The following is a 14,821-nucleotide window of genomic DNA, read 5'->3' as shown; positions in this document are numbered from 1 at the left end:
ACATGACAATATTGTTTAGGGATGAATGTAACTGAGGTGGATGGAAACTTAACATTTATGAGACTTCCTCTTTCATTAAAATCTTAACATTCTTTGATTTTGACAAATAGTGTTTTTATTTCTTCCAAAAATACAAGAATTTTAAAAGTATATAGTTAGGCACCATTTAGAAAGGTCAAAAAAGCAATCTTCTAGTTGAATTTATGATTTGGGTACATTATTATTCTCCGGTCTTTACCCCATTTTGATGGATTTTTTTTCTCTTGGCAGTATATCCAGTTTCATTTATAGGTTGAAAGACCATAGAAGCTGTTATTCCAGCATCAAAGTCCCCACTGTTTTCCAGTAAGAAGTTAGGTCTGATTTCTTCCAAAACCTTATGATCACTGCGGTCAAAAAAAGAAGGGTAGAAAAATGCAGAAAATGGTGGAAGAGGTGGAGTATGGTCTTGGTCATAAAGAACTGAAAGGACTCTGTTCTGTTCCATTGGTCTATATCTCTGTTTTGGTACCAGTACCATGCTGTTTTGGTTACTGTAGCCTTGTAGTATAGTTTGAAGTCAGGTAGGGTGATGCCTCCAGCTTTGTTCTTTTGACTTAGGATTGTCTTGGCAATGTAGGCTCTTTTTTGGTTCCATATGAACTTTAAAGCCATTTTTTCCAATTCTGTTGGTAGCTTGATGGGGATGGCATTGAATCTATAAATAACTTTGGGCAGTATGGCCATTTTCACAATATTGATTCTTCCTATCCATGAGCATGGTATGTTGTAGGGACATGGATGCTAAGCTGGAAACCATCATTCTTAGCAAACTATCACAAGAACAGAAAACCAAACACCGCATGTTCTCACTCATAGGTGGGAAATGAACAATGACATCACTTGGACTCGGGAAGGGGAACATCACACATCGGGGCCTATCATGGGGGGGAGGGGGGAGGGATTGCATTGGGAGTTATACCTGACATAAATGACGAATTGATGGGTGCTGACGAGTTGATGGGTGCAGCACACCAACATGGCACAAGTATACATATGTAACAAACCTGCACGTTATGCACATGTACCCTAGAACTTAAAGTATAATAATAAAAAATAAAAATTAAAATAAAATTAAAAAAAAGAAAGGAGAAAAAAAAAAAAGAACTGAAAGGAGAAAAGTATTAATGAAGAGTGTGGGCGTTAGTCTGACTGTAAGGAGGACTTTGGCAGTAACTACAAGCCAGAGTGAGTGAGGAAAGAATAGCAGCCATTTGGGCAATGTGCTGACCATGTAGTTAGTTTCCATGTGTGGCGTGATAGTAGGAAACCCAAACATACAGCAGAACAGAGAGGAGCACATCATGTGAGAGCTCCATGAGTCCTCAGATTGAATAACATAGAAGACTTTCTAAGTGCCACATACTGTTATAAGTACTCTTTGTTTAACCTATTTAAGGTAATTAACCCTTTTTATTTGGAGAACAGTCATAGCACATGTAAATCACTGAAGAAATACAAGTAGTGGTGGGATGCAGTGCTCACGTCTGTAATCCCAGTACTTTGGGAGGCAGAGGTGGGTGGATCACCTGAGGTCAGGAGTTCAAGACCAGTCTGGTGCCAACATGGCGAAACCCCGTCTCTACTAAAAATACAAAAACAAAACAAAACAAAACCTAGCCAGGCATGGTGGCATCAGTCTGCAGTCCCAGCTACTTAGGAGGCTGAGGCAGAAAAATCACTTGAACCAGGGAGGTGAAGGTTGCAGTGACTCGATATCATGCCACTGCACTCCAGCCTGGGCAACAGAGTGAGACTCTGTCTCAAAAAATTAAAAAAATTAAAAAATTTAAAAAATTAAAAAAATAAGTAGTTATTATCTCTCCATTAACCCCATGAGCAGGGTACTTTTACCATCTTTATTATACAGATGAGGAAATTAAGGCCCGAGAGGTTAAGTAATCCCCCAAAGAGCATACAGTTAATCAGAGAGTGAGCTATATTTAATGAGCTCAACTAATACACCATCCTGCCTACTCTTAATCTATGTTAATTTTATGATGTGTGCAGAGATGATACTTGTAACGTGCTCACAAAGTGCCTGACATATAGTAAACCTGCAAAAGTGTTAGCAATTATAATTATGTAATAAGATTTAGAAGACTTTCTGGTATTGATATCATTCTACACCGACACTGCTCAGAAATAGTAACAAGATGTTTAGGGCAGCTCTGGATTTTTCTTATGTAAAGTGTGAAGAAAGCTTTGTTTAGGAGCATGCCCTTATAAATTGGATAAACTTTTCTTCTACCCAAATACTATCAATCAGTTTGACTGGCACAGTTGAAGTTTTTACCTCAAAGAATGGGCCTCATTGAAATGTTCTATGTACTCATCTACATGGCTCTAACCTTCTGACAGAGAATGACTGCTGCTAATGGTACTAATGAGAGCAAATGAAATTTCCTTCCAAGCTTAGTATTTGAATAATATGTCAATTTGTTCATTGCCATCTTACTAGGAATTAAATGCCCTGACATTTTTATAACCTAAGGGAGCTAGTACAAGGTTGGCAGCCAGAAAAGGGAATCAGGCCAGAGGCTGGCCAAGGCATAGTTATGAGGGGATGGAAGGATAACAAAGTCAAAGTCAAGCAGGTGGATCCAGGCGGAACCCAACCAGACTCTAGAACAAAGTTAGGTTCAAAGTTGGATTCTTATCTCCTTTCCCTATAATGTGGGCTGGTAGGGGTGGGTTGGTTGTCATCCTCTGTACAAAAAGAATTTTATGGAAAATTGGCTAGCTCTGAAATCTAACTGAAATAAGAAAGTCAATAAAAGCAGAATTAAAGATACTTAAACATTATAGATACAGGCAATGCAAGAACAATGCCTCTGTTGTACTGGATTTCCAGCAGGGAATGATGCTGTTTGGGTTCAGACACAGGTGAGGCAGAGGAGCTTTGAGGATACCATGGCTCAGGAAGGAAGAAATGTGAGAAAGCTAAAGAGGTACAGGAGACTGCAGAGGAGAAGGGAAAGGCAAAATCTGGATTCTGAGTAATCAGAAGTTATCATCTACTTTGTTGACTCCTATAGTTCCCTTTGTCTTCATCTGTGAATTGCACTGGGCAAGTGTGCCAGGCCGATCACCCAATAAGAGGACAAGGAAGAGAGAGTGGAAGGATCAGCAGAACTGTCACCACTCTGCGTCTGGGGTGTGGGAGCTGGGGACGTGGGGTGGGGAATCTCTCTATAGAGGTTTGTTCTCTGCTATGCTACTCCCATCTGTGACGGCTTTTTCTCCATGAGCTTAAATGGTGGTGGTTTTCTTCCAACTATTAGGGAATATGTTGATAATGTTAGTGATTCATAGAGTCTCTGAAATGATCTCTGCAAATGTTATGTGTAGTTGATTATCTGGAGAAGTAACAAGCTTTTATCAACCATAATAACTAAATTTGTGTGGTGATTTACTGTTTGCAAAATATTCAATTATGTTATATTTGAATCTCCCACAATCCTAGGAGGTAGATGACACCATCAATTCCTTTATAAGGATGAAGGAAATCAAGCTCAATTACTTTGCTAGAGGCACTGGGTTTGATAGCAAAGCATAAATTTTAATTTACTCGTTTACTGATGCATGCTGCTTCATTCAACACCTTTTCACCTTTAAAAGTAAAAATTGTCTCAGTGATAGCTATTTACCTTTAGAAAATTGCTATTACAAATAAAGAACTCTTAAATTTACTCAGATTGTTCAGATTAAATCCTCCCTTTAAACTTACTTTCAAGGTAGTTTATGTACACAGTAGGTATTTAATAAGTGTTAACTGCTTGATTATTGTCTCTTTGTACTCCTCCAAAGTAATCATTCTGATTCTCACACATTGAATTAAAAGGTTGTTTATTTGGAGTAGAAGGGAATACTCTGCAATTACAATTCCTAACATGGGAAACTAATTAAAAAAAAAAAAAAAAGTGACGCAGCTCTTTTTAACTTAAGAAAATTATCTAACCTCTAACATATAAATGAGTAGACTTAAAATAACTGGACAAAGCCAGAAGGCGACAAGGCAGACATCTTATACTTAGGCAAAACCAATCAAAGGAAATTATCATGAGCCCCAGAACTTCTCTGCTTTTCATATCCATGCAATACCCAAACAATATACAATTTTATCTTGCCTATGAAATTCCCAGGAATATTTCTAGGTATGTGTTTGTCTTTGTATCACACACTGTCTGTATTCTTTAAAACCTTCCCTTACCCGACATTGCCCTTGAATGTAGCTATTTTCCCTGCCTATTGGAGACATCAAAAATGCTCTTCCCCTGGCTAATTCTCTGTGAGAACCAGTGATTAAAGTCTGGGCAGGAGAAAAGAAGGTGGGGCATATGATTGTCAGTAATAGGGTTTTCCGGTTTGGCTAAAGTGAAGCTCCTTACTTCAGCTAGTATTGCAGCTATTTGGGCTCCCCTTTCCTTATACTCCTTCCTAAAATGTTAAAAACAAACAAATCCAAATTGCAACATTTATTACCTTTTTCATTTAAAATTGTATTAGAATAATCCTTTGGGTTTAAATATTCTCTTCTGATAGTAATGCTAAGATCTGAGATTCTTTTGATTAGGGTTAAGGTTAGGCAGGAAAGGAATATTAAAGAAGAATGTTACTTACCAACTATTAAATATACTATGAGCTATAATCACAATTAAGTTGAACTATAATTTAAAAGGGTGTTAATACAGACAAACCCTGGAGTATAAACAAATACTTGCATAGGTATCAATATGCTAGAGGAGGTTGTGCATAGCAACAGGACAGATTATTATTACGATGCAGTAAAATACTATTGGGAAGGAAAATATTTTCATTCATACTACAAAATGAATTCCAGGTAAATTAGAGTTAAATGCTTATGATAAATCAAATTATAAGGATTAATAGAAAATATACAGAGATTTTAAAAGAGCTTTAATGAACTAAACAATTTAAATTGTACAAATTAATAGGTTTTGACATATACACACACACACACACACACACACACCCTAAGCCATCTTTAGAATCAAGATAGTGAACATATCCATCATCACCAAAAATTTCCTCAAGCTCCTTGGTAATGCCTCCCACCTGTCCCTCCCCCATCCCAAGCAACCACAAATGAATTTCCAGTCACTATAGATTAGTTTGCATTTTCTAGAGTTTATGTAAATTGAATCAGACAGTACATACATTTTTGGTTTCTTTCACTCAGTATATTTATTTTGTGACTCATCCACGTTGTGTGTATCAACAATATGTTCATCTTTATTTATTTATTATTTATCCATTCATCTTTGATGAACATTGAGGTTCTTTCTGATTTTTGACTATTACAAATAAAACCCCTATGAACATTCATGTGAAAATCTTTAAACAGATACATATTTTCTTTCCTTTTGAGTAAATGCCTGTGGGAATTTTAAATGATCCATGAAAGAAAAAGGACTTTATAAATATAAGGATTAAAAGTTCACCATGGAAAATATTATATTTGACAACATTAACATTTTAAATTACTGCAACTCAAAAAAAAAAAGTTCTTAACCAAACTTCAGGTTAAAAGATAGTCAAAGAAACTATATAAGTAATAGCTAACAATGATAAGAACTTGCCTTAAGCAAAGCATCGGCAGCTCTGTCTTATCTATCAGTTGATCTTCACAACAGTCCTGAAAGGCTAAACACTATAGTGCCACATCCTGTGTACTTAACCACTGCTCAGTGCTGCCCCCCTGTGTGGAGAAGGAGTATATATTATATATAGACGGTATATTTGTCAAAAAAAAGTTTAATATCCAATCGTAGGAAATTATGGGAAACATAATAGAAATAATTTATATATTGCATGTCTCTGAAATACATATGTGAGATGATATGTCGATAACCGAAATATAATTTGTGCAAAATATGTAGGAGAATACAAAGGCAATAAAATGGGCAAGGGACATAAGATGTTCACAACTAAAAAAAGTAAAAATAGGGCCGGGCGCAGTGGCTCAGGCCTGTAATCCCAGCAATTTGGGAGACCGAGGCAGGTATTTCACCTGATGTCAGGAGTTTGAGATCAGCCTGGCCAACATAGCAAAACCCCGTCTCTATGAAAAATACAAAAATTAGCCGGGCGTGGTGGCGGGTGCCTGTAATCCCAGCTACTCAAGAGGCTGAGACAGGAGAATTACTTGAACCCTGGAGGAGGAGGTTGCAGTGAGCCGAGATCGTGCCACTCCACTCCAGCCTGCGCAACAAGAGTGAGACTCTGTCTCAAAAAAAAGAAAAGAAAAGAAAGAAAGAAAAACAAATTAGATGAAAAATATTAAACTTCACTCTTAGTCAAATACATTAAAAATAAAATCAAACTGTGACACCTATCAAATGAATGAATATTTTTAGATATGTCATTATTGGTTTTTATTGCTTTATTTTAATAGTGGTAATATGTAATGTTAGTGAAGTTGAAAGCCATTCTCACACTTTATCGGTGGTGAAATATAAATTAATACAATCATTCTGGAAAGCAATTTGGCATATCAGTATGTATAAATGACTTGACAATAATTATGCCCTTTGATAAAAGATTTTATTTTTGAAATCACCTGAAGCAATAACCTTAAATGGATATAAAGAGTTACGTACAGAATGTCTTTTATAGTGTGACATAATGTCTTATAACAGGAAAATGAATAGCTAAAGTCATTTCATAGCTAAAAAATCCTATGCACCTACTAAAGAGGTCTTTACTAAGCATTATCATAAACTATTGGTAGAAGTGAGAATTACTACAAATTTATTGAAGAACAGTGTGATAATTTTTAATTTTTTTTAATTTATAAAGAAAATAGGTATATTTGGCTCACAGTTCTGCAGGTTGTACACAAACCATAATGCCAGCATCTGCTCCTGGCAAGGGCCTCAGGAAGCTTGTAATCATGGTACAAGGTGAAAGGGAAATAGCATGTCACATGGCAAGAGATGGGAGAGGTGGCAGGCTCTTTTAAACCAGCTCTTGGTATGAATTGAACAGTGAGAACTCTCTCATTACAGTGAAGACAACACCACGCCATTCATGAGAGATCTATCCCTAAACACTTCCCACTAGCCCCACCTCCAACATTGGAGGTCACATTTTAACATAAGATTTAGAGGAGCCAGATCCTCGGCAAAAAGAACAAAGCTGGAGGCATCACGCTACCTGACTTCAAACTATACTACTAGGCTACAGTAACCAAAGCAGCATGGTACTGGTACCAAATCAGATATATAGATCAATGGAACAGAACAGAGGCCTCAGAAATAACACCACACATCTACAACCATCTGATCTTTGACAAACCTGACAAAAACAAGCAATGGGGAAAGGATTCCCCATTTAATAAATGGTGTTGGGAAAACTGGCTAGCCATATGCAGAAAACTGAAATTGGATCCCTTTTTACACCTTATACAAAAATTAACCCAAGATGGATTAAAGACTTAAATGTAAGACCTAAAACCATAAAAACCCTAGAAGAAACCCTAGGCAATACCATTCAGGACATAGGCATGGGCAACGACCTTATGTCTAAAACACCAAAAGCAATGGCAACAAAAGCCAAAATAGACAAATGGGATCTAATTAAACTAAAGAGCTTCTGCACAGTAAAGGAAACTATCAGCAGAGTGCACAGGCAACCTACAGAATGGGAGAAAATTTTTGCAATCTATCCATCTGACAAAGGGCTAATATCCAGAATCTACAAAGAACTTAAACAAGTTTACAAGAAAGAAACAAAAAACCCCATCAAAAAGTGGGCAAAGAATATGAACAGACACTTCTTAAAAGCAGACATTTATGCAGCCAACAAATTTATGGAAAAGGGCTCATCATCACTGGTCATTAGAGAAATGCAAATCAAAACCACAATGAGATACCATCTCACACCAGTTAGAATGGCAATCATTAAAACGTCAGGAAAAAAACAGATGCTGGAGAGAATGTGGAGAAATAGGAACACTTTTACACTGTTGGGTGGGACTGTAAATTAGTTCAACCATTGTGGAAGACAGTGTGGCGATTCCTCAACAAGGATCTAGAACTAGAAATACCATTTGACCCAACAATCCCATTACTGGGTATATACCCAAAGGATTATAAATCATTCTACTATAAAGAAACATGCACACATATGTTTATTGCAGCACTGTTCACAATAACAAAGTCTTGGAACCAACTTAAATGCCCATCAATGATAGACTGGATAAAGAAAATGTGGCACATATATACCATGGAATACTATGCAGCCATAAAAAAAGGATGAGTTCATATCCTTTTCAGGGACATGGATGAAACTGGAAACCATCATTCTCAGCAAATTAACACAAGAAGAGAAAACCAAACACCGCATGTTCTCACTTATAAGTGGTAGTTGAACAATGAGAACACATGGACACAGGGAGGGGAACATCACACACCAGGGCCTGTTGGAGAGTGGGGGGCTGGGGGAGGGATAGCATTAGGAGAAATACCTAATGTAAATGATGAGTTGATGGGTGCAGCAAACCCACATGGCATATGTGTACCTATGTATCAAACCTGCACGTTGTGCACATATACCCCATAACTTAAAGTATAATAATGTTTTTTAAAAAGAAAAAAGATTTGGAGGGGTCAGAACATTCCAAATCTATCATTCTTCCCCTGGTCCCCCAAATCTCAGGTCTTTCTTACATTGCAAAATACAGTCATCTCTTCCTCATAGCCTCCAAGTCCTACCTCATTCCAGCATTACTCAAAAGTCCAAAGGCTCATGTGAGACTCAAGGCAAGTCCTTCTACCTATGAGCCTGTAAGATGAAAATCAAGTTATTTGCTTCCAACAACAATGGTACTATAGGTATTGAGTAAACGTTCCCATCCCAAAAGGGAAAAATCAGCCTAAAGAAAGGGGTAAGAGGCCCATGCAAGTCTGAAACCCAGACCTTAAACCTTAATGCTCCAAAGTAATCCTTCACTCCTTGTCCTGAAACCAGAGGACACTGGTGCAAGGGATGGACTCCCAACACTTAGGGCATCTCCACCTCCATGGCTATGCAGACTGCAGCCAAGTGGCTGTTCTCATGGGATTGGAGTTGAGTGCGTGTTGCTTTTCCAGGCTCAGGATGCAAGCTGCCAGTGGCTCTACCATTTTCCCAACTGAAGGGCAGCAACCCCCTTCCCACAGCTCCACTAGGCAGTGCCCTGGTGAGGACGCTGTATGGGGCTCCAACCCCACATTTCCCCTTAGCACTGCCCTAGGAAAGTCTTTTTGTGGAGGCTCCACCCCGTGTCAAGCACCCAGGCTTTCCTCTGATACATCCTCTGAAATCTAGGTGGAAGCTGCCAAGCCTCCTTCACTTGTGCATTCTGTGTGCCTGCAGGCTCAACACCACGTAGAAGCCGCCAAGGCTTACAGCTTGCACTCTCAGAAGTGGCAGCCTGAATTGTACCTGAAGCCTTTTAAGCAAAGGCTGGAGCCCCAGCAGCTGGGATGCTGGAAGCAGTTTTCTGAGGCTGCACAGGGCAGCAGGGTTCTGGGCTTGGCCCCAAAATCCATTCTTTCTTACTGTGATCCTGGACCGGTGATGGGAGAACTGTCTCCCATCTGAAATGCTTTTAAGGCCTTTTTCCCATTTTCTTGGCTTGATGATATTTTTAATTTGCTTAAAATACTTATGACCATTGACTAGTAATTTTACTTTTAGGAATGTCTAAAATGGAAATATTTTTGGCCCAGAATTTATAAACAATGATACTGATCCCAGTATTATAATATCGTTGTGAATCAAGGATATTGATTCACAGTATTGTGAAAACAAATTTTCACTGTAAAACAAACTAAATGCCCAAGAATGAAGAACCGGTTAAATAAATTATGGAACATCTGCATGATGGAAACCATTTAAAATGTCTTTTTTTTTTCTTTCTTTTTTTTTTTTTTTTTGAGACAGAGTTTTGCTTTTGTCACCCAGGCTGGAGTCCAGTGCCTCAATCTTGGCTCACTGCAACCACCACCTCCCAGGTTCAAGCGATTCTCCTGCCTCAGCTTCCCAAGTAGCTGGGATTACAGGCAAGTGCCACCTTGCCTGGCTGATTTTTGTATTGTTAGTAGAGACGGGGTTTCACCATGTTGGTCAGGCTGGTGTCGAACTCCTGGCCTCAAGTGATCCACCCACCTTGGCCTCCCTAAGTACTGGGATTACAGGTATGAGCCACTGCACCCAGTGCCTAAAATGTCTTATAAAAATGTTTTGTGAAAGAGATATGCTTTTTATAAAATACCATTTACTATCTAATCCTAATATTAAGAGGGAGAGGGGGGAAAAGGCAAAAAATGAAAGAAGGAAATAAAGCAAAATATCTTTAATGGCTATCTATGAGTAATAGATTAATTTTCCTATCTTTACTTTCCTATGTTTTCTGAATTTTCTTCAGCAGATATGTATTACTTTCACAATGTTGTGATATTAAGTTAAAAGTGAGAATTTGAAATTGCATACTCAATGAGGCAAGAAGACTATCAGCCAAAATGTGAATAGTATGGTTTTTATCTTCTTTTGTATAATTATTGGAGTTTTTCTATATATTAAGAAGTAGGACAAAAATGATTTTGACAAAGAAAGGGCAAAAAACAAGGCCCACTTCTTAGTTTTTGAAAAGTAATATAGGAGAACACAAGGGAATTATAATAGGATCCTCCTGTTGCAGGTTTGAGAAATACCACTTCAACTAGTTCAAAAAATAAAAAAATTAAAATAAATAATTTTTAATGCAGAAATATTTTACATGAAAAGTAAAATTTCCCCACCTAAAATTTCTGTTCTCATCCCAGGATAAAACTGTTGAAGGCTTTATATATTTCATTCCAGTACTTTTTTCAACGACTATTATAAAATAAAGTATTTTTCTCAAAAAAATAATAAAAAGGAAGAATCAGCTTATGTAAATAACAAGGACTTAGGTACAGTTGGCTGCAGACTATTTAGATCCAGAAGCCCAAAGGACATCCCCAAGTTCTCTCTCTCTGTTTCTAGGCTCTACTTGTTTCTGCTTAGCTTTCTTCACAGTGATTCCTACTCAAACAGCAAAACCAAATCTTGTGCCTCTCACTAGCTCCTGGAAGGAGGCTTCCCAAACAGCAGGTCAGATGGCTGCCAGTAGCCACCAAATCACACCCCACTAGCTTCACTTTCCCAGCAGGGGATTTTTCTTAATAATTCAAAGATCCCAGCAAGTAAGTGACAAAGCCTGGCTTGGGGTGTGTGTACAGCCCTGAATGGTCACCATGGTCAAGTGGGAGGGGTATTTTGACACCCGGGGTCCCTTCAGTTGTGCACCTCTATGTCTGAAGAAAAACACAGGCAGCCCCACCACAGTTACCTGGAAGAGAGTCCCACAGAGTTCACGAGAGAAAAAAAGAGGAAAGGGAATATGGAAAAGAGAGTATGATGCCAATGTAAAGGCAGAAACTCATAGGCATAATACCAAATGTCTTACAAAATCGTCTTAGTCAGTCCTCATGGAATTACATAAGGAAAATTATTATGCACACTTTCAAATAAGGACATGGAGGGTAAGAAAAACTTAAGTTATTTGCTCAAGTACATGCAGGTAGTACATGGCAGCAAGGAGATTTGAACTCAAGTGTGTCTGATGTCATCGCCAGACCTCCCCTCTAAAACGTTTTGTCTTTGAGTTCTTATGGCTGCTTTACCTGCAATCAAGGGACAGAGAGAGACATTCTGCGTTTGTGTGTGTGAGAAATGGCACAGGGGCAACTAGAAGTTTTAATACCTTCCTATATGTGACAGGTTGCTGCTCTGCCCCTTCAGAACCCTGCTCTGAGGAGAGCTAAGGAAGAGAACAGGATGTCAGAGTGTGTGACTAAGGTACAATGTTGTATATTTTGCATACATTAAAATCAGATGTAGGATTCAAATATATTAAAATCATTTAACATTCAAATTTTTAAAACTTCTGAAGGAGGCTGGCCAGATTCCATACTGGGCATTCAAAGAGTATTTTCCATGGCATATGAGGCACTCTCAAAGATACAAAAGTAAACACACTCTAAATTAGGACACAAAGAAAATACGGAAGATGGGAAATTCAAGGTAGAGAGACATAAATGGCAACCAGAAATAACAGTCATTGTAGATCTGGCAGTTCCCCAGCCAAAGCAGACAATCTAAAAGAAACCTAAGGTTATTTATACCTGCCGAGGATTTACTCTACCCAGTGATTAAACCTCCAGGATACACTAGATAAGTTGAGAAGAGCTTTAAGACTTCAAGGTTTGTATTTCCTTAACCTTGCTACTTCTTGTCCTTGGTTCTGCATGAAAAAACTCATCTCTCCACAGTTCCAAGGAATAATTCCAAAAATAAATGTAGGCACTTGCTTGAACCAGGACATTGTGTCCCCAGCTTTCCGAAGCCTACAGGATGTACAAGTTGCTCTTGAAGCCTGTCTACAGCACAACAAATCCAAGTTCTGCATTTGCTCCCCAGCTGAGTGACTGCGCTGGGCAAAGCTGCACTTAACAGATAATACCCATGGAGGAACTGCTGGGTGAGGAATTTGTAGTGAAAAGCACTGACAACAGCTTGAGATTTATTTAGCACAATTTTTTTAGTTCTTCATTCAGAAGAAGTAAAATTCCATGCATGAGGTAATGTATGCAAAAGTGCTTTAAACTTGAAGTGTTAAAGCAGTACACAGTTGTTGGGGGACTCTGATGTGAGAATGGCCAGCCTGTACTCTGGTTACTTTGGAGCTAATTCCTTCAAGAATCACAGGTCAGAAGTGTTGCATTGTGGCCCCTTTTCCCTTCTTGACAAAAACTGAGGGAACATGGCAAAGTAGGAAGAATATAGACCTTGGAGTCAGATTTGGGTTCAAATATAGTAATTTCCATGGCTCTGGGACCTCTCTGTGTCTGTATGTCTCATTTGGATAACCCAGTTGTCAGCTGGGACTTCCTAGCCCCTTGAGTGCTCACATAAAGTTGGCTCAAACCAATTCAAACCCTTTTCACCACCTTTGGGAATCTTAGGGTTACTGTCCTCTAATCTGTTATTCCTCTTACCCTAATATCTATGTACATTGTGTTCTTTTTTCCCCCTTTATCAAATTGCAAGTGAAACTCTGTCCCTTCACTAGTGACCACCAAAGAGCCCACTCATGTTGGTGTGTCCAATAACTTCACTGAAGGTTTGGGGTTGGCAAGGACTGGTGTGGGGAGGCTCACAGCCTTTGTTGTCTCTCCAGAAACCTCTGTCTTCTTTTTTCACTCTTCACATATGCCTCTAGATTGTTTCCTAGGAACATAAATATTTTCCCTCTTACTATGCAGAGAAATTTAGCTCTCTTCCGTGCTTGTTCCAAGTTTTCATACTCAAATGCATCAAGATGCCCAGAACAAAGGGTCTTCCAATGGCCTCCTCTGAAAGCCTCCTCTCAAAGCTATAAATAGAAAAAAAAAAGGGTTATCTGTTATCTTTTGAAAATGGTAATAATGTCTACCTTGTTATTTTTCAAGATTTTGCAAATTTTAGATAAAAGGGTATGTTCTTGGGATATTCAAAATTGTGCCTTAAAATAAACATGATATTATGAACCTCCAAAAAGTGTTCATAGTACATTTTGGCCAAAAACCGTGTGAATCAACCAAGTCATCTGAGCATAGGTCCTGTTTGAAAGTAATGATGGAAAATTCAGTAATGGATTTAGAAAACCTAAAAATAGTCTGTCTGGTTCTAGAAATGACAAAATCCGGGGGATAACTTTGTTCCTGTTCTTCATATAATTTGATCTTCCTACTTTGCCACAGGGCATCGGTTTTGTGAGAAGGGCATATAGTGCAGGCAGCATTTCTCACCTTGTATGGCTTGGGAAGAATGGGCTTCATTCAAAACCAGGGAGTAGTAAAAGTTCATTTGTATTCATTTTTAAACAGATGTATAGTGAAAGTATTAGTATTCTAAAGATATTTGAATTCTTTGAAAATATTCAGTTATCCAAAATTAATCATCTGAGGCTTAACTGAAACAGAACTGTATATGTTATACATAAAAGGCTATCTTAATCATCAAAGGAAGCACTAGCTAATATGTATTAAGGAAATAGAGGCAAGTTGTACCTATGAAGGCTGTTATCTAAGTTCATATCCACAAACAACATATAGTTTAAAATGTGAAATGATGTATGTGTACAAAATTACTTGGTAAAGTGATTGTGAAGCCTCACTTAAGTGAAATAGTAATTGTTTCTTCTAAAGATGGTCTGCTCCTTATCACATTTTTCTGTCTCTTAGAAATATATTTGAAGCCATAAGGATACAAATGAAAGATTTCTCTTGTTTTCTAAGTAGTTCCCTTAGCTCCAACTGAATCATCTCCTTGGTGTCCTCCCTCTTACGATGCATACAACCAAGGGATGCTTAGAGAAACGAAGCCTCCCAGTTCTTGGGAATAGGCCTCGATGTGTGAGTTCTCACTGCCAGCCCTTCCAGGTCAAATCTTCCAAGGCTTTAGTCTCTCTCCCTCTCCGATTCATCCTGTGTGTATACCGTTGGATTCATATTCTGTAATTACTGCTTGCATTGTTTAAGTCCTGTTCATAGGAGTCCTCGCAGAGCTCTTTCTTTCCCCCACTATGAAGTATAAGCCACCTGACCCGGCTGTAGTCAGTGTAGTGCTCCCTAACTTCACTCATTTTAGGCACAAGTGGCACTAGTGAACATCATGGAGACACGCCTTCATGAAACCGACAGTCCTATGA

The 14,821-nt window shown here is 38.4% G+C and overlaps 1 protein-coding gene and 1 long non-coding RNA gene across 12 annotated transcripts in view; one reads left to right on the top strand and one right to left on the bottom strand.

Moving 5' to 3' along the window:
* DTNA (dystrobrevin alpha) overlaps nucleotides 1-14,821 on the top strand; it is a 386,077-nt gene that overhangs the window by 217,112 nt on the left and 154,144 nt on the right. The gene's annotated exons all lie outside the window — the stretch shown is intronic.
* Nucleotides 12,761-14,821, bottom strand: part of LOC111539731 — a 126,912-nt gene continuing 124,851 nt past the window's right edge. The window contains exon 4 of the long non-coding RNA XR_002730760.1: nucleotides 12,761-13,504. This is a non-coding gene — a long non-coding RNA (uncharacterized LOC111539731). The remainder of the gene's footprint in view (nucleotides 13,505-14,821) is intronic.

Source organism: Piliocolobus tephrosceles, chromosome 18, assembly GCF_002776525.5.
Source record: "Piliocolobus tephrosceles isolate RC106 chromosome 18, ASM277652v3, whole genome shotgun sequence".
Classification (NCBI taxonomy): domain Eukaryota; kingdom Metazoa; phylum Chordata; class Mammalia; order Primates; family Cercopithecidae; genus Piliocolobus; species Piliocolobus tephrosceles.
The sequence above is the reverse complement of the archived record's forward strand: the minus strand, read 5'-3'. Positions and strand labels throughout refer to the sequence as shown.